General features: G+C 37.5%; 1 pseudogene; it reads right to left on the reverse strand.

Moving 5' to 3' along the window:
• Positions 1-504: 504 nt before the first annotated feature.
• Positions 505-24,327, reverse strand: LOC104219622 (F-box/kelch-repeat protein At3g06240-like; annotated as a pseudogene).
• Positions 24,328-25,901: the final 1,574 nt, after the last annotated feature.

Here is a 25,901-nt window from a genome sequence, read left to right on the forward strand (position 1 = left end):
TGACATGTTTCTTCTTTTTACAAAAATTAGTATCCAAATGAAGTACTCATATTAAATTGCCTGAAAAAGTTACTCATTATCACCGCAATCATCCAAATAAAGTATTCAATTAATGAAATTACTATCAAGAAAATGCAACAAAGACATTAATACGGCTTATAAGAAGCAGTAATAGTAAAACCATGTCCAAATAGAATGTATTCTAACAGTATCATAGTAACTAATATTACATATATGAAATAATATCTAATGGATAGGGTATTTAACTTATTATTATTGACATATAGATAACGTACGAAATATAAAGTATAAAATATTTGGATTTTCGGATATCCAAAAATCCAAAGTACCAAATCCAACATCCAATCCGAAATCCAAATATTTTAAAATTAAATCCAAAATCCAATCCGTAATCCGAAAATCCAACCAAAAATTTTAAAAAATCGGATTTCGATTTGGATTTTTGATTTGCCCAAACTATGCCCACCCATAGTATTCATTACGTTAAGATGAACTAGACCCGTGTACTCTTTTTGGAATTGAAATCAAACTTTTCTTGTAAACTATAATGCGCAAACTTTGAGGATACCCTTATAAGTTGAACTCCTTGGCTTCATTGGAAATAAGATCATAGGAAATAAGAAGTCCACTTTTGTTTTGAAGAAACAATAAGTGATTCTTCCAAATTGTTAATGGGGATTTGAATGGAGGAGGTCTAATTATGTATTTCTTAGTCCATGAATCACGTATACCGTAGTCCATCATTATCCATACATCCATTGAATCTTGTGTTAGATCAGTCTCGGCATATGAATCGGGGTAACAAATTAATGTTAGGGACTCATTCAAGATTACAAGGCTATAATACTTCCCATCGTAGTCATTGAAAGAATCAGGCATCATCATGGTGCGAAATATCTCAGTACTCATGTCAAAAGAAAGAATTACCATTGTGTCAACTATATTTGCATACCAATGAAAGGCTCCTTTATGAAAGATCTCGAAATGTGGCAACCAATGAACTTTAGGAAACTGTTGACCCACACGGAATTCTCTCCAAGAATCAGTGTGCAAATCATTGTCGCACCTCCTTTTTGCCGCGCCCGCAGGGCGCGTGGGGAGTTTTCTCCAATTAAAAGACAGTCGAAACGGGATTTATTTAGTTATTTCAGAGTCGCCACCTGGGAATTTTAAGGCGTCCCAAGTCACCAATTTCAATCCCTGAATCGAGGAGAATATGACTCTGTTTATTATTCTGCGAACCAGAAATCCTGAGTAAGGAATTCTGTTAATCCGGAAGAAGGTGTTAGGCATTTCCGAATTCCGTGGTTCTAGCACGGTCGCTTAACTGTTTTTATTATTGGCTTAATTATCTTGATTTTATTAAATATATTGATGTTACATGATTTTACTACCGCTTATACTTATTGTGATTGAGGACCCTTCTTTGAATCGAATTACGCGTACGTATATTCGTGTTATAAATTTAAAAATGCGGAATTGTGTCACGCGTACGTGTACACGATAACTTTTGATAATATATTTATTAAACAATCATTTTTTCGAAATTGTGTCGAATCAAGAATATTTGTTTTTCTTGAATAGTGAACCGTACATCTCGGGTTTTTATGAAATTGGTTTAACGCTTTTGGAAAAATCCTTTTATTAAATATTCGCTCGAAATTGCGCGTACGCATAATCCGAATTTTTGCTTTTAAAAATATAATCAGGGTACGCGAACGTATTCCTAATTGCGCAAAATATTTATAATGATATTAGGGATTTTTCCACAAATTGTTTATTATATTATGAGAAATCTTCATTTAAAATACTCTTAAAAAAAATTTCACAATTTATCGAATGTCGCCCATTGATTATAATTTCGCGTATGAATTACATTCCTCCAAACTATTCAAATTTAAAGAAAAGAATAAACATGTGATTAACACTATTTTTAGTAAATACAACATATGTATACTAAAATGTGAATAACGTATGAAACTAAAAAAATTCAATTCTTGAAAGGAAATGATATTTTCGAAGAGTTCTCAATATTCTTTTTGCAACGAATGCTACTATTTACACTCTTAAACTTGTTATACATTATAAATCTAATCTCTTTCTACATTGCTTGTTCTTAATTTGATAGGCCTAATTATTTTTGATTAATTGCTATTGATTGAATTCGAAATATACTTAATCAACCCAATTTTTATTCTCAACCTATACGAGTTATTTGGCCGACATAAAAAATCGTTGACTTAAGAAGACAATATCACATATAACATGAATATACCCCTACACCATTCACCATATGCCAATATCGTGAATATAACAGATTTTATCGATGCATCTTTCGGCTATTGATTATGAACATGAACATTATTATGCTAAATATGAACAAGATACAATCAATACTATCTTAGCCTTAAAAATCAGATGTTTAACAATATAGACTAGTAATGCTGTTATCTTAAAATTTCCATACTAGTCTATACTAGCAATTTTAAGAGATGCAATTAATGGCCAGTTTTCTGTCATGTTCCCTATTTTAATGATTCAAATACAACTTATATTGAATGAAAATTCGAAATAAATAACTTTGTTACAATATTTATACAAAAACTTCAAAAGGGAATGATTAGCTAATAGTTATCGTATCAAGCATATTGTCATATTAACCTACACGAAACAAAACAGAAGTTTGAACTACTGAATTTAAAAATGTGGAAGACAAAATTATAATTCTCAAACTTCATCTATTCATCATGTTGGAGCTTTTTACCAAATGATTTTAAAAGACATGTACCTGGAAATGAAGGCAGAAGGAGTAAAATTCAGCAGTAGCAACAGTAACAAAATCAGCAGAATACCAGTTTTTCCACAGATTTGAGCAATAATAAGACCCGAAGAACCCAGATGAATAGTGACAGAAACTTGAGAAAAATTTCAGATTTCACCGAACAATATTCACAAGCAAACAACGGACAGATTCTAGAAAAGTAACATTTTTCAGATTTTCAGTATCTTTCCTGTTTCGGACTTCTTGTTTCTGATTTTTCTGAAACTTGAGAACCCAGATGAATAGTGACAGAAACTTGAGAAAAATTTCAGATTTCACCGAACAATATTCACAAGCAAACAACGGACAGATTCTAGAAAAGTAACATGTTTCGGACTTCTTGTTTCTGATTTTTCTGTTTCTGTTTTCTTTTCTTTCTATCTTCCTTTTCAAATTTCTGTTTCTACTTGACTTCCCTCTCTCAAATTTCCTAAAATTTCTCAATAAAGAACTCTTAAACTCTATTTTTAAACTCTCTCTAAACTTTTTTTTTTTTTTTTCTGAAAAACTCTTCTTTTCCCTCTTAAAACTCCTTGAAAGAAACTGATTCCCCTTCTATTATGAAAAGCTGATTTCCCTCCCTCTGGAAACTGATTTTTTCTCCCTTCCAAAATCTCTTCCAGTCTCTCCTAAAATTCTCTAAGGTCTTTTTTTTTTTTGAAAAAAAACTCTTCTTTTCCCTCTTAAAACTCCTTGAAAGAACTGATTCCCCTTCTATTATGAAAAGCTGATTTCCCTCTCTCTGGAAACTGATTTTTTCTCCCTTCCAAAATCTCTTCCAGTCTCCTAAAATTCTCTAAGGTCTGCCCTTTTAAGCTGTCCAGCTCCTGTATTTATACAGGGCTGGTTGCACCTTTGTCATGGTGGCTGGACCCTTTATCCCTTTAAAAATTAGAAAGTTTTCATTAAAAACTACTTTTTAATACTTTATGTGATCCTAACATGATTTTCAGCAGCCCCATTATCCCTTGTTCCCCCTTTATTACTTAAATATAGCCATTAACACTCCATTATCAGCCCACTATTATATCATATTACTCTTACTGTTTTATCTGTTTCATTCCCAGAAATGTCCCTAAAATCCTACTGTAATTACTGTCCAAGTTATCTGAATTAAACTTGTTTAGCAGCTAACAACCAATTCCTAAATCAAATAACATTCTGTCCTTTCATTGTTAGTTAATTGACCCAACAAACTCAATGTCTAATAACTAATGGACAAGCTAGATTCAGATTGAGCAGCTGAACTTGCATACAAACACATTAACACTATGCAGAGCTTATCAGAACCAAAAAAAATTGAATTGAAATTCAGATCAACATAAATGCAAGGGCATTGTCAGTATACTGACAATGCCCTGAAACTTACTGGTTCAGAAATCAACATATATACAGCATTCATTTTGACAGACTCATTGAAATGTAAACAAGGGTGATTTAACTGACGAGTATTAATTTAAACTGATTATCTACAACAATTGTCCATAATTGGTCTAAAACAATAGAAGCAGACTGTTTTTTTATTAGCATTATCATAAGTGAGAATTCATAATATCGACGAACTTAATCGAGTCGATTACTTACATTATGAACAATCACAACCAACTGAAACAGTTTCATATTTGACCATATAGACGGGCATGAGACAAAGGTGACAGAATTAATCAAATAAAATCATGAAAAATTAACAAGCTATTAAGACAAACAACAACACACGTAGAATACACAAAATAATAGAAAAAATACCTTTGAATCTTCAATTCTAATCCGACTCGAACTCAGCTTGGATTTGGATTTTTGTTTGAAATCAAACAGACCTTAGTCGAAGTATTTTCCACTGAAAATACTTCGACTAAGGTCGATTGAACCTCAATCTTTACTTAATCTGAACAGAATCCGAAAGTTTGGTATTTTTAGGGTTCTTAAAAATTCGATTTGGGATTTAACCATTTCTGGTCAGATTCGAGAAGAACCAAACATGACACAAGGGTGAGGGTAGCCTAGGGGTCATTTGGTGTCAGCTTAAAACAAATCTGAGCTTGTTCTTGTTTGGTCCGAATCTTCAAAAGAAGATTCGAGAAGCTCGGAACTGATTCGAGCCAAACAAACAACAGATCCATACTCAGGATGACTAGGGGAAGCTATGGTGTTAACTAGGTGCTGATTGGTTTAGATCAGGTTTTCAGGCCAACCTTCGATTTAAGATTCGAAGGGTTGGGGCCTGATTCGAAGGAAACTAAGGTCGGATTCGTGTAGGGGATGTTCAGGAGGTCCTAGGGTGTTAAGTTGGTGACCGGCGGCGTTGATGCCGCCGGGTTTCAGGCGGTGGAATCCTAGGGCGGCTAGGGTTAGGAGTGGGGGTTTGGGGGACGATGATGAACAGTGTAGGAGGGGGGGTGTTCAGTTAGGGGCCGGGGTAAGGCTTGGGATTTATATAGGGGTGGGGTGGATTGGTATCGTCCGTTGGATCAAGTAGAATGGATGGCTAGGATCAATCCACTTAACCAAACGACATCGTTTGGTTTAAGTTGGGGAAAGGGGTCAACCCGGGGGTGAAATGGATCGGGTCTGGGTGAGTTTTTGAGGCCGTAGGATTAGGATGGATGAACGGTTCAGATTTGATTGCCCTAAACGTCGTCGTTTCTTTTGTGCAGGGGCTGAACTGGACCGTTTGATTGAAATGAATCAACGTCCCAGATTAAAAATCCAGAAGCGACGTCGTTTGGTCTGGTCTGAATTGGACCGGACAGGGGATGTTGGATTGGGCTGTTGGGGTAATTGGGCCTGGATTTAAATCCAGGTCCGGTTTTTTTATTCCTTTTTCAACTAATTCATTTTTCTAATTTAAATTTTCAATTTTAATTATAAAACAATTTTAACTTCACAAAAATATATTAATTACTCTATAACAACTATTTAACACATAGTCAAAACATTAATCATACAGTAACATATTTAAAAATAGAACGAATGCATATTTTTTGTGATTTTATTTAAATTATCTCTTAAATGCATAATTAAATCCTATATGCATGCAATATGTATTTTATTTTATTTTTTCATTTTATTATGACAAAGTAAACATTTACGGACATAACACAAATATTTAATACCACGCAAATTCAAAAATTACACAGTAACGAGAAATTTATTTTATTTTTTGATTTATTTTTGGAGTAGTTTTCGTTAAGGCAAAAATCACGTGCTCACAGCTGCCCCTCTTTGTGCGGAAACTCGAAGAGTTTTCGTGCAAAGATAAAGTGAGCGGATACGAGCGATTTTTGCCCGTTCGAATACTCCGTGGGAAGCATTTTTAGAAAGATTTGACCGAACCTCTGCTTCAAAGGTTTCCTACATATCCTTGGCTATAAAGGAATCAGGTCAATGTAGTTCGGGAAGTTTTGGGTAGCTGGGACTACCGTGGGACTGTGATGTTACTGCTGCTTCGTGCTGTTTTTACTGCTTGCTGACCTCCTTATTACACCTTACTTCAAAGGTAATACAAAAACTAAACTAGATTATGATACAGGAATTATAAAAATCTTATCTAGATCATGCCCTTGCGTTTCTTGTTGGGGATTCTGTTGGACTTCTCTGCTTTATTGATTCTAAGTGTGCTCCTTTTCCATATGAGCGGGCTTTTGATTTCAACATTTCAATTTCATTCCCTCGTTCTTCAGGTGGGTGCCTTGACTGTTTCTTTTCTTTCTTCATCCTCATTCTCCAGGTGGACGCCTGACTTCTTCAATTTTTCATCCTCATTCTCCAGGTGGACGCCTGATTTCTTCAATTTCTTTATCCTCATTCTCCAGGTGGACGCCTGACTTCTTTAATTCTTCATCCTCATTCTCCAGGTGGACGCCTGACTTCTTTAATTCTTCATCCTCATTCTCCAGGTGGACGCCTGACTTCTTTAATTCTTCATCCTCATTCTCCAGGTGGACGCCTGACTTCTTTAATTCTCATCCTCATTTTCCAGGTGGACGCCTGATTTCTTCTTTTCTCATCCTCATTCTCCAGGTGGACGCCTGATTTCTTCCATTCTCATCCTCATTCTCCAGGTGGACGCCTGACTTCTTCAATTCTTCATCCTCATTCTCCAGGTGGACGCCTGACTTCTTTAATTCTCTGTCCTCATTCTCCAGGTGGACGCCTGACTTCTCCTTTTTTCATCCTCATTCTCCAGGTGGACGCCTGACTTCTCCTTTTCTCATCCTCATTCTCCAGGTGGACGCCTGACTTCTTTAATTTCTTAACTTCTTATCGGGTATTTCCTGACACAAATATTATACTTGCCCCTGTTTTAAATCAAAGAAAACTTCGTTAGTTTAAAGCAGGTTGGTTTGCTGTGGTATTCTTGCAGATGGTGATGCTTCTCTTTATCTCTCTTTATTGCCTTGGAATGGTTGAAAAGACTGTTTTGTCTTTGTAATTGATCCTTGACTATAGGATTCCCCTCTGTATGTTTTCCTTCGAACCCTTTTAACTGTAATCATATGTCCCTTCTGACTTTGCTGATCCATTTTTGATTTCACCTTTCTTACACCCATATCCTTTATCTTCCACTTTTTGTGGCCGTATTTTTCATCCTGTAACCTTGAATCTTGGTAGTATACCTTGAAATTCCTTCTTATTTGTTTGGAATAAAATTTATTTCAAAGCTTTTAGAAAAGTAAGATTATTAGTGACGAAACACGTTGATTTCGACAATTATAGAATAAAAAGAAAAATCCAATTTTGGATGACTGTTGGAGCAAGAATGAAAACTTATCTGATTGGAGTTACTGGCACCAATGATCAGGGTATGCATTTCGGATTAATCAACCCAGTCTTTTAATCAATCTCCTTTCAATTGTCTCATTTTCGTTTTTGCCAAAATTTCCACAACCCAACTTTATTTCTCATTTCACAGACCTGTTGGACTTGCAATGTCTTAAAAAGTTTTCACTGATAAACTTTCCTCATTTGTTTATTTCTCACTTCCTTTTCGCCTTATGGTGCCTACAAAGGTTTTCACCAATAAGACTCTCTCATTTTTACTTTTCTCTCAACTTCCGTCGCCTTATGGTGCCCGTTTGGGTTTTCACCTATAAGACTCTCTCGTTTTTACTTTCTTTTCTTGTTTGTACTAGAATGTTATGAACCATCTTCATTTGCTTGACTTAGAATTTTTCTAAGATTGGTCGAAAGGTCTTTATGGTATGGGGTTAGAAATGGAAAAGCTAAACAATTTTGGTATGTGTTTAAAATTACGACTCTTGGAATCTTTTCTTGTTTCCAATAGAATTCTTGCCCCAGTTCCTTAATTGGGGTCGCTTGATGTTTCTTTTTGTGCACATTTTATGTATATGGTGCACCCTATGACCGAGCCGTGAAGCGCCTACGTATCCTTCTTTGAGGAATCAGGTCAAACGTAGTTCACCAATAAGAGTGATGATTTTTTTTTTTTTAATTCTATTGATTCCAAGAGAGGGTAGGAAAGAAACAAGTATGGCTCATAGGGGAAGCAAATGGTATAGTGTTTGGATAGTAGAATAAATTGCCTTTGTCATTCCAATCTTCGAAATAATGCTAAATACAAACACTCAAAAAGTTAGGCATAATATCTCTTTACCGTGTCAGAATTGATCGCCATATCTATGCATTTGCCTTCAATGTCTGTTAAGCATAGTGCACCATTCGATAATACTCTGGTCACAATGAATGGTCCTTGCCAATTCGGGGCAAATTTGCCCTTTGCTTCAACCTGATGTGGAAGAATACGTTTCAGCACATGCTGACCTACTTCAAGCTTCCGAGGACGCACCTTTTTGTTGTATGCTCTTTCTATTCTTCTTTGATATAATTGACCATGGCATACTGCAGTCAATCGTTTTTCATCAATCAAGTTTAACTGTTCCAGACGGGTTTTGACCCATTCATCATCATCAATCTTTGCTTCGGCAATGATCCGAAGGGAAGGAATCTCAACTTCTGCAGGAATTACTGCTTCAGTGCCATATACCAACAAATAGGGAGTTGCTCCTACTGAAGTGCGAACAGTAGTGCGGTATCCCAATAACGCAAATGGTAATTTTTCATGCCATTGTTTTGAACCTTCTATCATTTTCCGAAGTATCTTCTTTATGTTTTTGTTGGCTGCTTCTACTGCTCCATTCGCCTTGGGCCGATATGGGGTAGAGTTGCGATGTGTAATCTTAAACTGTTGACATACTTCCTTCATTAGGTTGCTATTAAGATTAGCACCGTTATCTATGATGATCACCTTCGGGATTCCGAATCGACATATGATATTTGAGTGGACAAAATCGACCACAGCTTTCTTGGTCACTGATTTGAATGTCTTGGCCTCAACCCATTTGGTAAAATAATCAATAGCTACCAGAATGAACCTGTGCCCATTGGATGCTGCCGGCTCAATTGGTCCAATCACATCCATGCCCCAGGCAACGAAGGGCCATGGTGCCGACATTGTGTGCAACTCGGATGGTGGAGAATGAATCAAATCTCCGTGTATTTGGCATTGATGACACTTGCGCACAAAACTGATACAATCTCGCTCCATGGTAAGCCAATAGTAACCATCTCGGAGGATTTTCTTTGCCAACACATATCCACTCATGTGGGGTCCGCAAACTCCTGAATGTACTTCAGACATGACAGCTGTAGCTTGTCTGGCATCTATGCATCTTAATAATCCAAGATCTGGTGTTCTTTTATACAAAACTCCTCCGCTTAAGAAGAATCCATTTGCTAATCGCCTAATGGTCCTCTTTTGATCTCCTGTGGCTTGTGCGGGATATATCCCCATTCTGATATACTCCTTGATGTCGTGGAACCATGGTTCACCATCAAATTCTTCTTCAACCATATTGCAATAAGCGTGTTGATCGTGGACTTGAATATGTATCGGATCTACATAAGCTTTGTCCGGATGGTGCAACATTGATGCCAGGGTAGCCAATGCATCGGCCACCTCATTATGGATTCTTGGAATATGTTGGAATTCCACTGATTGAAACCGCTGACAAAGATCATGTAGACATTGTCGGTATGGTATGAGCTTCAAGTCTCGGGTTTCCCATTCTCCTTGAATTTGATGTACCAAAAGATCCGAATCTCCCATGACTAAGATTTCTCGGATACCCATGTCTGCAGCTAGCCTTAACCCCAAAATGCAAGCTTCATATTCAGCCATATTATTGGTGCAATAAAATCGCAATTGAGCCGTAACAGGATAGTGATTCCCTGTTTCAGAAATGATTACAGCTCCTATTCCGACTCCTTTCATGTTAGCGGCTCCATCAAAGAAAAGTTTCCAGCCAGGTTTTTCCATTTGTTCCACCTCGTCGATATGCATTGTTTCTTCATCAGGAAAATAAGTCTTCAACGGCTCATATTCCTCATCGACCGGGTTTTCGGCTAAATGATCGGCCAGTGCTTGAGCCTTCATTGCAGTTCTAGTCACATAGATGATGTCGAATTCCGTGAGCAATATCTGCCACTTTGCAAGTCTTCCCGTTGGCATAGGCTTTTGAAAAATGTATTTCAATGGATCCAACCGAGAAATGAGGTAAGTAGTGTAGGATGACAAATAGTGTTTCAATTTTTGAGCTACCCATGTTAGGGCGCAACATGTCTTTTCCAGATGAGTATACTTAACCTCATAAGCTGTGAACTTCTTGCTAAGGTAGTAGATGGCCTGTTCTTTTCTGCCAGTGAGGTCATGTTGCCCCAATACGCAACCAAATGAATTTTCCAAAACCGTTAAGTAAAGAATCAAAGGTCTTCCTGGCTCTGGCGGGACCAACACGGGTGGGTTCGACAAGTACCCTTTTATTTTATCGAACGCTTCTTGACACTCATCGGTCCAATTGACCACAACATCCTTTTTTAACAATTTGAAAATTGGCTCACAGGTTGTCGTGAGCTGAGCAATAAACTTGATGATATAATTTAACCTCCCCAACAAACTCATTACTTCAGTTTTGTTTTTTGGAGGTGGCAGTTCTTGGATGGTTTTAATCTTTGACGGATCTAGCTCGATGCCTCGTCAACTGACTATGAATCCCAGCAACTTTCCGGATGGAACTCCAAATGCGCATTTGGCAGGGTTAAGCTTGAGGTTGTATCTGCGAAGTCTCAAGAAAAACTTCCTCAAATCCCCAACGTGGTCGGCCTGATGCTTTGATTTTATGATCACATCATCCACGTACACCTCAATTTCCTTGTGTATCATATCATGAAACACTGTGGTCATTGCTCTCATATAGGTTGCCCCGGCGTTCTTTAAACCGAATGGCATTACCCGATAGCAATAAGTTCCCCATGGTGTGATGAATGCCGTCTTTTCTGCATCTTCTTCATCCATTAGAATTTGATGATACCCGGCATAACAATCCACGAAAGACCCTATATCATGCTTGGCACAATTGTCGATCAAAATATGGATATTGGGTAATGGGAAATTATCCTTTGGACTTGCTTTGTTGAGATTGCGATAGTCGACGCATACTCTAATTTTGCCGTCTTTCTTTGGCACAGGAACGACATTAGCCAACCAAACAGGATATCGAGTGACTCGAATGACCTTTGCTTCCAATTGTTTGGTGATTTCTTCCTTAATTCTCATACTCATATCAGGCTTGAATTTTCTCAGCCTCTGCTTGACAGGAGGCACCGTTGGATCGGTGGGCAATTTGTGGACCACTAAATCAGTGCTCAAGCCCGGCATGTCGTCATACGACCATGCAAAAACATCTTTGAATTCTATGAGTGCTTTAATTAACTCTTCTCGGATCTTTGGTTCGAGATGGACACTTATTTTAGTTTCCCGGACATTACTCGTGTCCCCTATATTGACGTCCTCGGTATCACTCAAGTTAGGTTTGATTTTTTCCTCAAAGTGAATTAACTCTTTACTAATCTCTTCAAAAACCTCATCTTCATCATATTCTGATTCATAATCACAATATATTTCTTGAATTAATATTTCGGAACCAGATTGATTTTTAAGACTGGGCTGAGGATTCCTCATGCATGCCATATCACTAGAGCCAGCGTAAAAGGAACTGTACAGAAAAGAAGAAAAAGAAAAGAAAGCTATTAGGAATGATAATAAAAAGGAAACTGCTTTTTATTGGATGATGAAAGATAACAAGGTTTTGCACACTTCAAACCAACTGTAAGATAAACTTTGGGATTACAACCTTGAAATAACCCAAACAAACTGAAAGAAAATCAAAATAAACTACCAAGACTCCTTTCGAATTGGGAGAGGAGTGGCTTTCCAATTATTGAGCTTTGTTTCTGGCCCAACGAATTGAACTTCTGCGTTGCTACACCCTTCTCCGCTTTCCAACATATTCACATCACTAAACAATTTCTCGAACCTTTCAATTAATTCCTTCTCAGGATTGACCCGGGATTTAGGAATTGTTGTTATCGGGCGATTTTTAGCGCCGGTCTTGACAAAAGACTTTGACAGATGTGGGACTGGTTTTGGAAGAACCCATGTTTGGTGTTTCAACTTCCTAGCCCTTGTCACGTCATTGGCAGTGGGTATGAACCCTAAACCAAATGTTCCCCAGTTCTCGGGGAGAGATACTGGTTGTACAATTCCTTGCAGAGATAAGCCCAGACCTTTGCCGGGTATAAAGCCATTCTTTAACATTTCATAAGCTACCATGACTGATGCAGAGGATATCCTTGGATTCGGAAGGTATTTCCCTTCTGGAATTTTCTCTACTGACACCGTGTCGGACACTTGGTATACCCATGGTCCTTGGTCAATTTCTGTTCCCTTGACCGGTACAATGGTACTGTTGTGAGCATTTAAACTTTCTTCTCCATGCACGACTATTTCTTGATGATCCCATTCGAACTTGACAGCCTGATGTAGTGTTGACGGGACTGCTTTAGCAGCATGGATCCATGGTCGACCCAACAACAAGTTGTAAGAAACAGTCATGTCCAACACTTGGAATTCCATTGTGAATTCAACTGGCCCTATAGTTAGTTCCAACACTATGTCGCCAAATGAATCTCTGCTTCCACCGTCAAATCCTCGTACGCAGATACTATTCTTCTGGATCCTCTCCTCTTTAATTTTTAATTTGTTTAAAGTGGAGAGAGGGCATATGTTTGCACTGGACCCATTGTCAACCAATACCCGGGTTACTACGGAGTTTTCACATTTCACGGTGAGGTAAAGAGCTCTGTTGTGCTCGGTACCTTCCACAGGTAATTCATCATCAGCAAATGTAATTCTGTTTGTTTCAAAGATTCTGTTGGCTATTTTGCCCAAATGATTTACAGAGATCTTTTCAGGAACATGAGCTTCATTCAGGATTTTCATCAACGCCAGACGGTGTTCCTCTGAATGGATCAGTAATGACAACAATGAAATTTGAGCGGGGGTCTTCTTTAATTGATCCACAACAGAATAATCATGGAGTTTCATTTTTCTTAAAAACTCCTCCGCCTCTTCTTCCGTCACAGCTCTCTTTGTTGGCATTGGATTGTTTTTAGTTTTTCTCAACTCTTCGGGAGTAAAACATCTTCCCGAACGTGTCAAGCCTTGCACCTCACACACTTCTTCCTTGATTTCTTTGCCCTTGTACATTACAGTCACCCGTTCATAGTTCCATGGGATGGCTTTGTTGTTGATGACCGGCAGCTGGATTACAGGTGCAATAATAACCCGATCTGTACGGGCTCCTTCCACGAATACAATGGGTTTGTTAGCAACCCCTGGTACTATCACTTTCGGCCTTTCTTGTTTTGCGGCAACTTTGCTCGATGATCCCTCATCGACTATCATAGACGGTTCATCACCATTTTTGTTCTGCTTAGACACCGGCTTCTCCTCCATTAACTGCTTATCTGGCTTGGTTTCATAAGACTTGATCATCATGACAGTTTGTGACGGCTTCTTTGTCTTCCCATCAGCTTGTACGATTTCTATCATATTAGCCTCTTGATGGGCTGGCATTGGATTTCTATTGATATTTGGAGCTTCGGGGGTTTGAACCTCGATTTTATTAGTATCAATCAACTCTTGTATTGCATTTTTCAAATGCCAACATTTCTCCGTATCATGGCCTGGTGCACCGGAGCAATATTCACAGCTAATGGTGTAATCCAGATTCTTTGGTGGAGGATTGGGTAATTTGGATTGTATTGGTCTCAGCATGTCTAACTGTCTCAGCCTGTGGAACAGACTAGTGTAAGACTCTCCCAATGGAGTGTAAGTTTTCTTTTTCTGTTCCCTTTCTCCCCTGAATGCTGGCCTAGGCCTGAAACTTGGTCCGGGATAGGCTCGTGGGTAAGTATTTGATGTGACAGGAGCACGCCAATTGGTGTGAACTGGTGGCTGATTGTATGCTTGAGCATGGTTAATGGAAAAATGAGGCTCTGAAGGGTGATAGTAGTGTTGGGATGAATCATGGTGGTAAGCTGATGGGCGAGGTCGTTGTTGATTATAGTAAAGCGGTGAACCTCTGGGTCCCGGCCAAATTCCCGAATCAACTACGGCTGTTTCCTCCCTCTTCTTTCTTCCGATTCCTCCTACCCCGCCTTGGATAGCTTGAGTAGTTGCCTTAATTGCTGAATAGCTCATGATTTTATTTGTCTTGAGGCCTTCTTCCACCATACCTCCCATCTTTACTACTTCGTTGAATGATTTTCCAACCGCTGAAACCAAGTAGGCATAGTAAGTTGGTTCCAAGGCTTGGAGGAAGTAGTCTACCATTTCGCTCTCCTTCATAGGAGGATCTACTCTTGCTGCCTGTTCTCTCCACCGAAAACCATACTCTCTGAAACTTTCATTGTGTTTCTTCTCAAATTTGGTCAAAGATAATCGATCTGGGATGATTTCCAGATTGTATTGGAAATGGTATGCGAATGCCTGTGCCAGGTCATCCCAGGTGTACCATCTTCCATGGTCCTGGCGTGTATACCACTCCAAAGCTGATCCGCTTAGACTTTGACTGAAGTAAGCCATCAATAATTCATCCTTTCCTCCAGCTCCTCGCATCTTGCTACAGAAACCCCTTAAGTGGGCTACTGGGTCGCCGTGCCCGCTGTATAGGTCAAATTTGGGCATCTTGAAGCCAACTGGCAATTGCACATTAGGGAATAAGCATAAATCTTTGTATGCTACACTGACTTGCCCACCTAACCCCCGCATGTCTCGGAACGATTATTCTAGACTTTTGACCTTCCTGAACATCTCTTCTTGTTCAACATTTTTGGCTGGCTTGTCAATTTCGGTTGGGAGATCAAACAGAGGAGCAGTGGAATTGATTTTGGAGGCTTTGAAGGTAGGCTCCGGGGGGTAATATTGGTTGTCCTGGGCCTGGAATGTAGGCTCACTAGGAGATTTGTGAAATGTAGCAGGGGGAGGTGCTACGAAAACAGGAGTCATAGGTGGAGGAAAGTACGGAACTGGTTTTGGAGGTGGAGACTGTGGTGTCTGAGAGGTGGTGCCTCGGTAGTGCTGATAAATGGGGAAACTTGGGGATAATTCGGTGGTGATATTATCCTGAGTTTGGGTCATTGATGGAGCAGGGTTATTTGGGTAAGATGGGGGTAACTGTCCTGTAGACCAAGCTTGGTACATCTCAGCCATTTGCTGCTTGAGCTTAAACATCTCTTCTTTCATTTTCCCGACATCCATCTCTTCTATCTCCATACCTGTGTCAACATCTGGGATAGACATACTTTCGGGTATCGGTCCTTTTGATCTTGTGTGATAGTGATAATATGCCAGTATACTCTTTAGAGAAACTAACTGCTTGAATTCTGGAAATGAACAAACTTGTTAGTTTTGAGAGTTTAACACATATATAATCACACGTTGAGATGCAATGCTCCTAGACAAATAATCCCTTTCTATTATGCATTTGCTCGGCTGCTTGTGTCGTCCCAGCCTTCTTGAAATTTTTATTGTTATTCATTTTTATTTATTATATATATCTTTTATCGTGGTGGTCGAATCTGAGAGATTGCCTACGTATCATGCTCTTACATGAATCAGACCTTGCGTAGTTCGGACCAAAGGCAATCATTTTTATTCATTACACAAAGATGGAATTACATTTGAAAACTTTAAGAAAATGGCTTGAAAACACACACACTTAAATCAAAATAAAAGATACAATTCATAACATCTCACAACATGCCCCACTTTCCATTTTTGTTGTCAAATATTGGATTATCTGCTCAATGTGGTGCTTGACCCGGATGGCCTCCCAGCGTACGATACATCCTTTCCAACTCCATTGCTAGATGACGAGCAAAAGTGGGCGCATGCTCAGTAAATCTTTCATAATCCATTCCTTGGCAGTTTACATAACTTTGAGATGTGAAGACTGCCAGGTCGTGGATTTGTGCCCTGAAACCTTGGAGACGTTGGTCTTGGTCTTGTAATTGCTGCTGACGAGTGGTGGCTATATCTCTGACACGGTTCTCACGATCTAGAGCTGATTCTAACAAAGCTCGGAGTCTGGCCTGCTCTAATCTTGCTTGCGCTCTTTCCCTGTCGAGGTCTGCTTGTTGGTGTTCTCTGTTGCATCTTCTTGCCTCTTCTAGTTGTGCACGAAGCTGGTCTTCTGATCGCATCCAATAGTCTTTTTCCTTCTTGAATTGTGCCTTGTCTTTTTCGGATTGCCTATCTTGGCGTTCCTTGTTAGATCTGGCTTCTTCGTTTAATTGTTGGATCTTTTCTTTTGCTTTGCTCAATGCCCTTTCATTTTCCGCAAGAATGGAATCATAATCTTGCATCCTTTAAAAGAGATTGGCAATGGTTTTTTGATCCTTCCAGCTCCTCTTTGGCGTTTCAGAAACATTTTTCATTTTTTGGAAACGAGCATGAAGATTTTCATTCTCACAAACTAGACTCTTTTTCTCGCCTTCGGCTTCTTGTGCTTGTAAATCTTTTTCCAAACTGAGGCTTCTCAGATTTTCTTTTAGGGCATGGATAGTTGCTTTGTACCCTTTTTCTTTTTCTCCCCAGATCAACCGCTCTTGGATTTTATCATTGAAGTTTTGAACATGGGGTCTTTTTGTTGGCCTTTTCAGCTCAGGTTCTGGTACATCATCCACGCGAGACCGTTTTTCGAACCACCTTGCATATCCAGGATTCATCTCACCCTTTGTAGTGTCTGGGACTTGAGTATCACTTTTCAAGTATCGACATCCATTCCACATCTGCTGAAGTAGAGCTTCGGGAATAGTGGCTTCTGGGTGTAATTCGATTACTTGCATACTCAAATCTTCATCATCAGGAACTATTTGATATCTCCCTAGTTGCCTTAGGACTCTTAGCGGTGCATATGGCTGTATGCTTCTCAATCCCAATAGTAGCAGATAACTATTTGAGGTTGACATATGTATTGCTTCCCTCATCGGGAGCCATCCCAGAGTCCATTCAATTTGATTTGCCGTTAAAGCTTTTAGATGAGATACCCATGCTTCTATCCCTTCTGGAGCCTGATAATTTTTTGTTCTTTCCTCATAGCTCTCAATGCAATTAGCTTTGTTTGACCCATACTGTATGATCTTGGGTTGTTGTTGGAGATGCTCCATCACCCACATTTGCAACAAAATTTTGCATCCTTCGAAGACCGTTGCTCCTGATTTACATAAAGTCAGAGCCCGATAAATATCTGATAGAATGATGGGGACAAGGGTGTGATTTTCTTTGGTGGTAAGGATTTGCACAACTTTTGCGGTGCGAATATCAATTGTTCGCTCTTTATTTGGGAAGACCATGACTCCTAGAAAAGCCACCATGAAAGCAAATCGACGGTGAATCTGCCAAGTGTCTTTGTTTTGCTTATTAGTAAGGCCTTTCTCATGAATTTCGAACCCATCTGACTTTCCGAACCTTGAATACAAAAAGTTGAAGGAACAACATCCATTGATGACATTGCTTTTCCTGATTTGACTGCTGATGTTCAGAAGACCGAAGAATCGATGTACCGAAGGAGCCTTTGTGAATATCAAGCTTTGATTTCTTAAACTTCCGTCAAAACCAACATAGCCAGCTATCTCCTCTAATGTAGGAGTAAGCTCGAAGTCAGAGAAACGAAAAACATTGTGAACAGGATCCCAGAAAGTTACTAACGCCGCAATCAGATCATCACGGGGTTTAACTTTCATAATGTCCGTGAGATTTCCCAAATGCTTGACGACCCATTTTTGACCGTCTTCGCCTAAATCATACCACCACATTTGAAGCTGACATAGAAATTCTTCCGTACTTGTGGATGAGGGGCTTTGTGTGATGCTCATTTTGTATCTGAAATTTAATTTTGATAAAGTCAAAATTCATTTTTGAAAATTTATACTAAAAAAGTAGTTTTCAAGATTTAAAACCTTTTCTCTTTTTCGAAATTTAAAACAACCCATTTTATTCCTTTCTTCTTACCATGATTTTATTTAAGCTGGTCAACAAGCATGTTCGAGGCAAATGAATGCACAAGTAACAAGTAGGATGCATCATGATGGTCTTTTTATTTTGGGTTCACCTGTCCTAGACAGACCCAACCCCTGTGTTGAGTCTCCAAGGCCAAATGCATATGATGCAAATATTCGTTCCTACTAGGGATCCGGTACATGGCTGAGTTATTCTAAGTGTAAAACCTTAGGTTGATTGTTCTAAACCTGGCTTACCCAAACGGACAGTTTGAGCCGAAGCGGGGGCAACGTACCGGGAGCACGAAAGTCTGCCCGGCCTAGTTACTTGTCCCAACTCCGTCTTATTTGGTACGACTCTAACAGAAAGGTGGGTCACGCGCACGTGTACACCATAAATTCAGAAGACTCAGAAAGAAGGGGGTTTCGTAGCAGTTGTATATATTCACAATTCAAATAATATTAAAGCGGTAAACAGCAACATTTAGCATATTAGCATATAAACAGTTGAAAATCTCATAGTAAATAAAACCAATTAACACAGATATTTTAAGCTCGAATTCTTTAAACCCTGAACCACTGGTTCTGGGTTACAGTTTGACTTTTGATGTCCCCAGCAGAGTCGCCAGAGCTGTCGCACCTCCTTTTTGCCGCGCCCGCGGGGCGCGTGGGGAGTTTTCTCCAATTAAAGGACAGTCGAAACGGGATTTATTTAGTTATTTCAGAGTCGCCACCTGGGAATTTTAAGGCGTCCCAAGTCACCAATTTCAATCCCTGAATCGAGGAGAATATGACTCTGTTTATTATTCTGCGAACCAGAAATCCTGAGTAAGGAATTCTGTTAATCCGGAAGAAGGTGTTAGGCATTTCCGAATTCCGTGGTTCTAGCACGGTCGCTTAACTGTTTTTATTATTGGCTTAATTATCTTGATTTTATTAAATATATTGATGTTACATGATTTTACTACCGCTTATACTTATTGTGATTGAGGACCCTTCTTTGAATCGAATTACGCGTACGTATATTCGTGTTATAAATTTAAAAATGCGGAATTGTGTCACGCGTACGTGTACACGATAACTTTTGATAATATATTTATTAAACAATCATTTTTTCGAAATTGTGTCGAATCAAGAATATTTGTTTTTCTTAAATAGTGAACCGCACATCTCGGGTTTTTATGAAATTGGTTTAACGCTTTTGGAAAAATCCTTTTATTAAATATTCGCTCGAAATTGCGCGTACGCATAATCCGAATTTTTGCTTTTAAAAATATAATCATGGTACGCGAACGTATCCCTAATTGCGCAAAATATTTATAATGATATTAGGGATTTTTCCACAAATTGTTTATTATATTATGAGAAATCTTCATTTAAAATACTCTTAAAAAAAATTTCACAATTTATCGAATGTCGCCCATTGATTATAATTTCGCGTATGAATTACATTCCTCCAAACTATTCAAATTTAAAGAAAAGAATAAACATGTGATTAACACTATTTTTAGTAAATACAACATATGTATACTAAAATGTGAATAACGTATGAAACTAAAAAAATTCAATTCTTGAAAGGAAATGATATTTTCGAAGAGTTCTCAATATTCTTTTTGCAACGAATGCTACTATTTACACTCTTAAACTTGTTATACATTATAAATCTAATCTCTTTCTACATTGCTTGTTCTTAATTTGATAGGCCTAATTATTTTTGATTAATTGCTATTGATTGAATTCGAAATATACTTAATCAACCCAATTTTTATTCTCAACCTATACGAGTTATTTGGCCGACATAAAAAAATCGTTGACTTAAGAAGACAATATCACATATAACATGAATATACCCCTACACCATTCACCATATGCCAATATCGTGAATATAACAGATTTTATCGATGCATCTTTCGGCTATTGATTATGAACATGAACATTATTATGCTAAATATGAACAAGATACAATCAATACTATCTTAGCCTTAAAAATCAGATGTTTAACAATATAGACTAGTAATGCTGTTATCTTGAAATTTCCATACTAGTCTATACTAGCAATTTTAAGAGATGCAATTAATGGCCAGTTTTCTATCATGTTCTCTATTTTAATGATTCAAATACAACTTATATTGAATGAAAATTCGAAATAAATAACTTTGCTACAATATTTATACAAAAACTTCAAAAGGGAATGATTAGCTAATAGTTATCGTATCAAGCATATTGTCATATTAACCTACACGAAACAAAACAGAAGTTTGAACTACTGAATTTAAACATGTGGAAGACAAAATTATAATTCTCAAACTTCATCTATTCATCATGTTGGAGCTTTTCACCACATGATTTTAAAAGACATGTACCTGGAAATGAAGGCAGAAGGAGTAAAATTCAGCAGTAGCAGCAGTAACAAAATCAGCAGAATACCTGTTTTTCCAGAGATTTGAGCAATAATAAGACCCGAAGAACCCAGATGAATAGTGACAGAAACTTGAGAAAAATTTCAGATTTCACCGAACAATATTCACAAGCAAACAACGGACAGATTCTAGAAAAGTAACATTTTTCAGTTTTTCAGTTTCTTTCCTGTTTCGGACTTCTTGTTTCTGATTTTTCTGTTTCTGTTTTCTTTTCTTTCTATCTTCCTTTTCAAATTTCTGTTTCTACTTGACTTCCCTCTCTCAAATTTCCTAAAATTTCTCAATAAAGAACTCTTAAACTCTGTTTTTAAACTCTCTCTAAGCTTTTTTTTTTTTTCTGAAAAACTCTTCTTTTCCCTCTTAAAACTCCTTGAAAGAAACTGATTCCCCTTCTATTATGAAAAGCTGATTTCCCTCTCTCTGGAAACTGATTTTTTCTCCCTTCCAAAATCTCTTCCAGTCTCTCCTAAAATTCTCTAAGGTCTTTATTTTTTTGAAAAAAAACTCTTCTTTTCCCTCTTAAAACTCCTTGAAAGAACTGATTCCCCTTCTATTATGAAAAGCTGATTTCCCTCTCTCTGGAAACTAATTTTTTCTCCCTTCCAAAATCTCTTCCAGTCTCCTAAAATTCTCTAAGGTCTGCCCTTTTAAGCTGTCCAGCTCCTGTATTTATACAGGGCTGGTTGCACCTTTGTCATGGTGGCTGGACCCTTTATCCCTTTAAAAATTAGAAAGTTTCCATTAAAAACTACTTTTTAATACTTTATGTGATCCTAACATGATTTTCAGCAGCCCCATTATCCCTTGTTCCCCCTTTATTACTTAAATATAGCCATTAACACTCCATTATCAGCCCACTATTATATCATATTACTCTTACTGTTTTATCTGTTTCATTCCCAGAAATGTCCCTAAAATCCTACTGTAATTACTGTCCAAGTTATCTGAATTAAACTTGTTTAGCAGCTAACAACCAATTCCTAAATCAAATAACATTCTGTCCTTTCATTGTTAGTTAATTGACCCAACAAACTCAATGTCTAATAACTAATGGACAAGCTAAATTCAGATTGAGCAGCTGAACTTGCATACAAACACATTAACACTATGCAGAGCTTATCAGAACCAAAAAAATTGAATTGAAATTCAGATCAACATAAATGCAGGGGCATTGTCAGTATACTGACAATGCCCTGAAACTTACAGGTTCAGAAATCAACATATATACAGCATTCATTTTGACAGACTCATTGAAATGTAAACAAGGGTGATTTAACTGACGAGTATTAATTTAAACTGATTATCTACAACAATTGTCCATAATTGGTCTAAAACAATAGAAGCAGATTGTTTTTTTATTAGCATTATCATAAGTGAGAATTCATAATATGACGAACTTAATCGAGTCGATTACTTACATTATGAACAATCACAACCAACTGAAACAGTTTCATATTTGACCATATAGACATGCATGAGACAAAGGTGACAGAATTAATCAAATAAAATCATGAAAAATTAACAAGTTATTAAGACAAACAACAACACACGTAGAATACACAAAATAATAGAAAAAATACCTTTGAATCTTCAATTCTAATCCGACTCGAACTCAGCTTGGATTTGGATTTTTGTTTGAAATCAAACAGACCTTAGTCGAAGTATTTTCCACTGAAAATACTTCGACTAAGGTCGATTGAACCTCAATCTTTACTTAATCTGAACAGAATCCGAAAGTTTGGTATTTTTAGGGTTCTTAAAAATTCGATTTGGGATTTAACCATTTCTGGTCAGATTCGAGAAGAACCAAACATGACACAAGGGTGAGGGTAGCCTAGGGGTCATTTGGTGTCAGCTTAAAACAAATCTGAGCTTGTTCTTGTTTGGTCCGAATCTTCAAAAGAAGATTCGAGAAGCTCGGAACTGATTCGAGCCAAACAAACAACAGATCCATACTCAGGATGACTAGGGGAAGCTATGGTGTTAACTAGGTGCTGATTGGTTTAGATCAGGTTTTCAGGCCAACCTTCGATTTAAGATTCGAAGGGTTGGGGCCTGATTCGAAGGAAACTAAGGTCGGATTCGTGTAGGGGATGTTCAGGAGGTCCTAGGGTGTTAAGTTGGTGACCGGCGGCGTTGATGCCGCCGGGTTTCAGGCGGTGGAATCCTAGGGCGGCTAGGGTTAGGAGTGGGGGTTTGGGGGACGATGATGAACAGTGTAGGAGGGGGGGGTGTTCAGTTAGGGGCCGGGGTAAGGCTTGGGATTTATATAGGGGTGGGGTGGATTGGTATCGTCCGTTGGATCAAGTAGAATGGATGGCTAGGATCAATCCACTTAACCAAACGACATCGTTTGGTTTAAGTTGGGGAAAAGGGTCAACCCGGGGGTGAAATGGATCGGGTCTGGGTGAGTTTTTGAGGCCGTAGGATCAGGATGGATGAACGGTTCAGATTTGATTGCCCTAAACGTTGTCGTTTCTTTTGTGCAGGGGCTGAACTGTACCGTTTGATTGAAATGAATCAACGTCCCAGATTAAAAATCCAGAAGCGACGTCGTTTGGTCTGGTCTGAATTGGACCGGACAGGGGATGTTGGATTGGGCTGTTGGGGTAATTGGGCCTGGATTTAAATCCAGGTCCGATTTTTTTATTCCTTTTTCAACTAATTCATTTTTCTAATTTAAATTTTCAATTTTAATTATAAAACAATTTTAACTTCACAAAAATATATTAATTACTCTATAACAACTATTTAACACATAGTCAAAACATTAATCATACAGTAACATATTTAAAAATAGAACGAATGCATATTTTTTGTGATTTTATTTAAATTATCTCTTAAATGCATAATTAAATCCTATATGCATGCAATATGTATTTTATTTTATTTTTTCATTTTATTATGACAAAGTAAACATTTACGGACATAACACAAATATTTAATACCACGCAAATTCAAAAATTACATAGTAAAAAAAAACTTTTATTATATTTTTTGATTTATTTTTGGAGTAGTTTTCGTTAAGGCAAAAATCACGTGCTCACAATCATAAACCTCAACTTTTTGATCTATCACATCCGGAGACCAATCAGCATCCTTAAAAACTTCTAAAATCCTAATCAACTTGTAGTCTTTCCCGATCCAATCAAAATCAAACCCATCACCACCCATAATGGAGAGATTCAAACCCTATGCACAAACAAAAGGGCTAGATGGGAGTGGCATGTAATTTCTAGTAGCTGGATTTAATAAGATAATTACTTCAAAATCTGTCAAAGCAAGTAAACCATAGCAAGGGCCGACTAGTTCATTATACGCATAGTAATAACTGAAGGTCAGATATGGCGGATCTAGATCTGTAAAGATGGAGTTAACATCATCGTCATTATCACTGTAAATAATTGATATGACATTTTTTAATCCGTGAGGTTCTACTTTGATGGAGCTACTGAAAAGAATGAATTCATTTTTTCTGGTTGTAGGGCGATTAAGATGAAGATTGATAAATGTTGAGGATTGTACGAGAGTATACCAAGTTCTGGAGATGCATTTAAATCGTATAAGAGATTTCACTGTGAACTTCAAAAGTATATCAATTACCACATCTTCAGGCAACTTTTTCATAATTCCATCTACCATCATTAATCTCTACAATGCAATGACGAATGATGTTTCTTTGTCCACTAAAAGCTTTAACATCTCAGTAATATCATCCTATGAATTGGATGCAAATGCTTATTACTCACATATTTAACTCCCTAATAAATTAGCTGCCAAACTTGTCGTTGTGATTTGAGTGTTTTACGGTGCAACATTTTTCGTTTAGATAGAGTTATTTTATAGCTTGTTTGGATAATTGACTCATTATTCTTTAATGTATGACATAGTAGATTCTATTTTGAAAATAATATTGGGGTAAATTCGTTTGCCTCACGTAATCAAACGCACAATTACTTGTATGTGTCAGATGCATTCATATATGGTCCTAACTTTTAAGCAGAAAATGAATAATTGCATGAACTTCTTGCTCATTAGACAATTTATAACCCTAATTTGACCACCGTAGTCCTACCATACTTAGTTTCAATAATATCCCACGGATATTTGATAATCTTGTGAGTAGAATGCCATGTGACACCTTTACTACTCAACAACGTAATGTGATCCATGATATTATAACAATCCAAAAAATACTGTTCTTCTAGCACATATTACAATTCAATATTTTAATATTTTTTGATTGTTATCCTTGAGCTTTTCAATATATATATATATATATATATATATATATATATATATATATATATATATATTATTTATATTTAGAATAGATTATGAATTATTACACCATGTTTTTTGATGACAAGGGCCCCTCAAAAAAGGATTATAGAAGAAAGCACTGTTAAACATATTGCTCGAAGAATATCAATCCTTTTTTGAGGGGCCTAAATGGTTTTTATAGAAACTTTAGGAATTGTCCATTTATTTAATAAATCAAGGTTTTGAGGTATTAATATTAATTATAAATATATGATAACTAATTAATGTATATTCACGAAAAATATATATCTTAAATAACAAATATAATAGTATTCGTACTTATTTTTTTAAAGCAATCCACTAGGCATGGCCTAGGGCTAGTTTTTATTTATAATAATTTAAATACAAAGTGTGCAAATAATCTAACAAATGTAAAAAATAATCCTTGCATATTACATTTACCCTATTATCAAAATTGAGTAATGTACTCAAAATTGATATCACAAAATGATCACTAAAACATGCATAAACAATTAGCCCATGCGAGCGGGCCGAATCATTTGGCCCAAATATGGTCTTCCATTGCATAGCAGCCCAGCCTAGCGTAACACATAGGTTGCATGAATAGCCACACTCCATTTTCGCTTCCTTCAATTGCAAAAATAGCCACTTTAATTATATCGTTGCTACTGTACACGTGTTGCCTTGCATGGATCCATTTATAACCTTCTTTGTTGCATTTAATCTTCGTCATTGTTGCATTATTTTCACGTGATTTCCAAGCAGACCCACCTTTGATTAAATTTTTCCCATGTATTTGTATTGGTCTTAGATAGTTGCATTCACCCTTGAGCCAGGCGTGCATAGTGTCATTGCATCTCTTTGATCTGCACGTCACATTTTCATCCCTAATGAGCGTGCAAAATCCATGTGAAAGCATGCGTGCATTTAAGAAT

This window comes from Nicotiana sylvestris, unplaced genomic scaffold (assembly GCF_000393655.2).
Source record: "Nicotiana sylvestris unplaced genomic scaffold, ASM39365v2 Un00001, whole genome shotgun sequence".
Taxonomy (NCBI): Eukaryota; Viridiplantae; Streptophyta; class Magnoliopsida; order Solanales; family Solanaceae; genus Nicotiana; species Nicotiana sylvestris.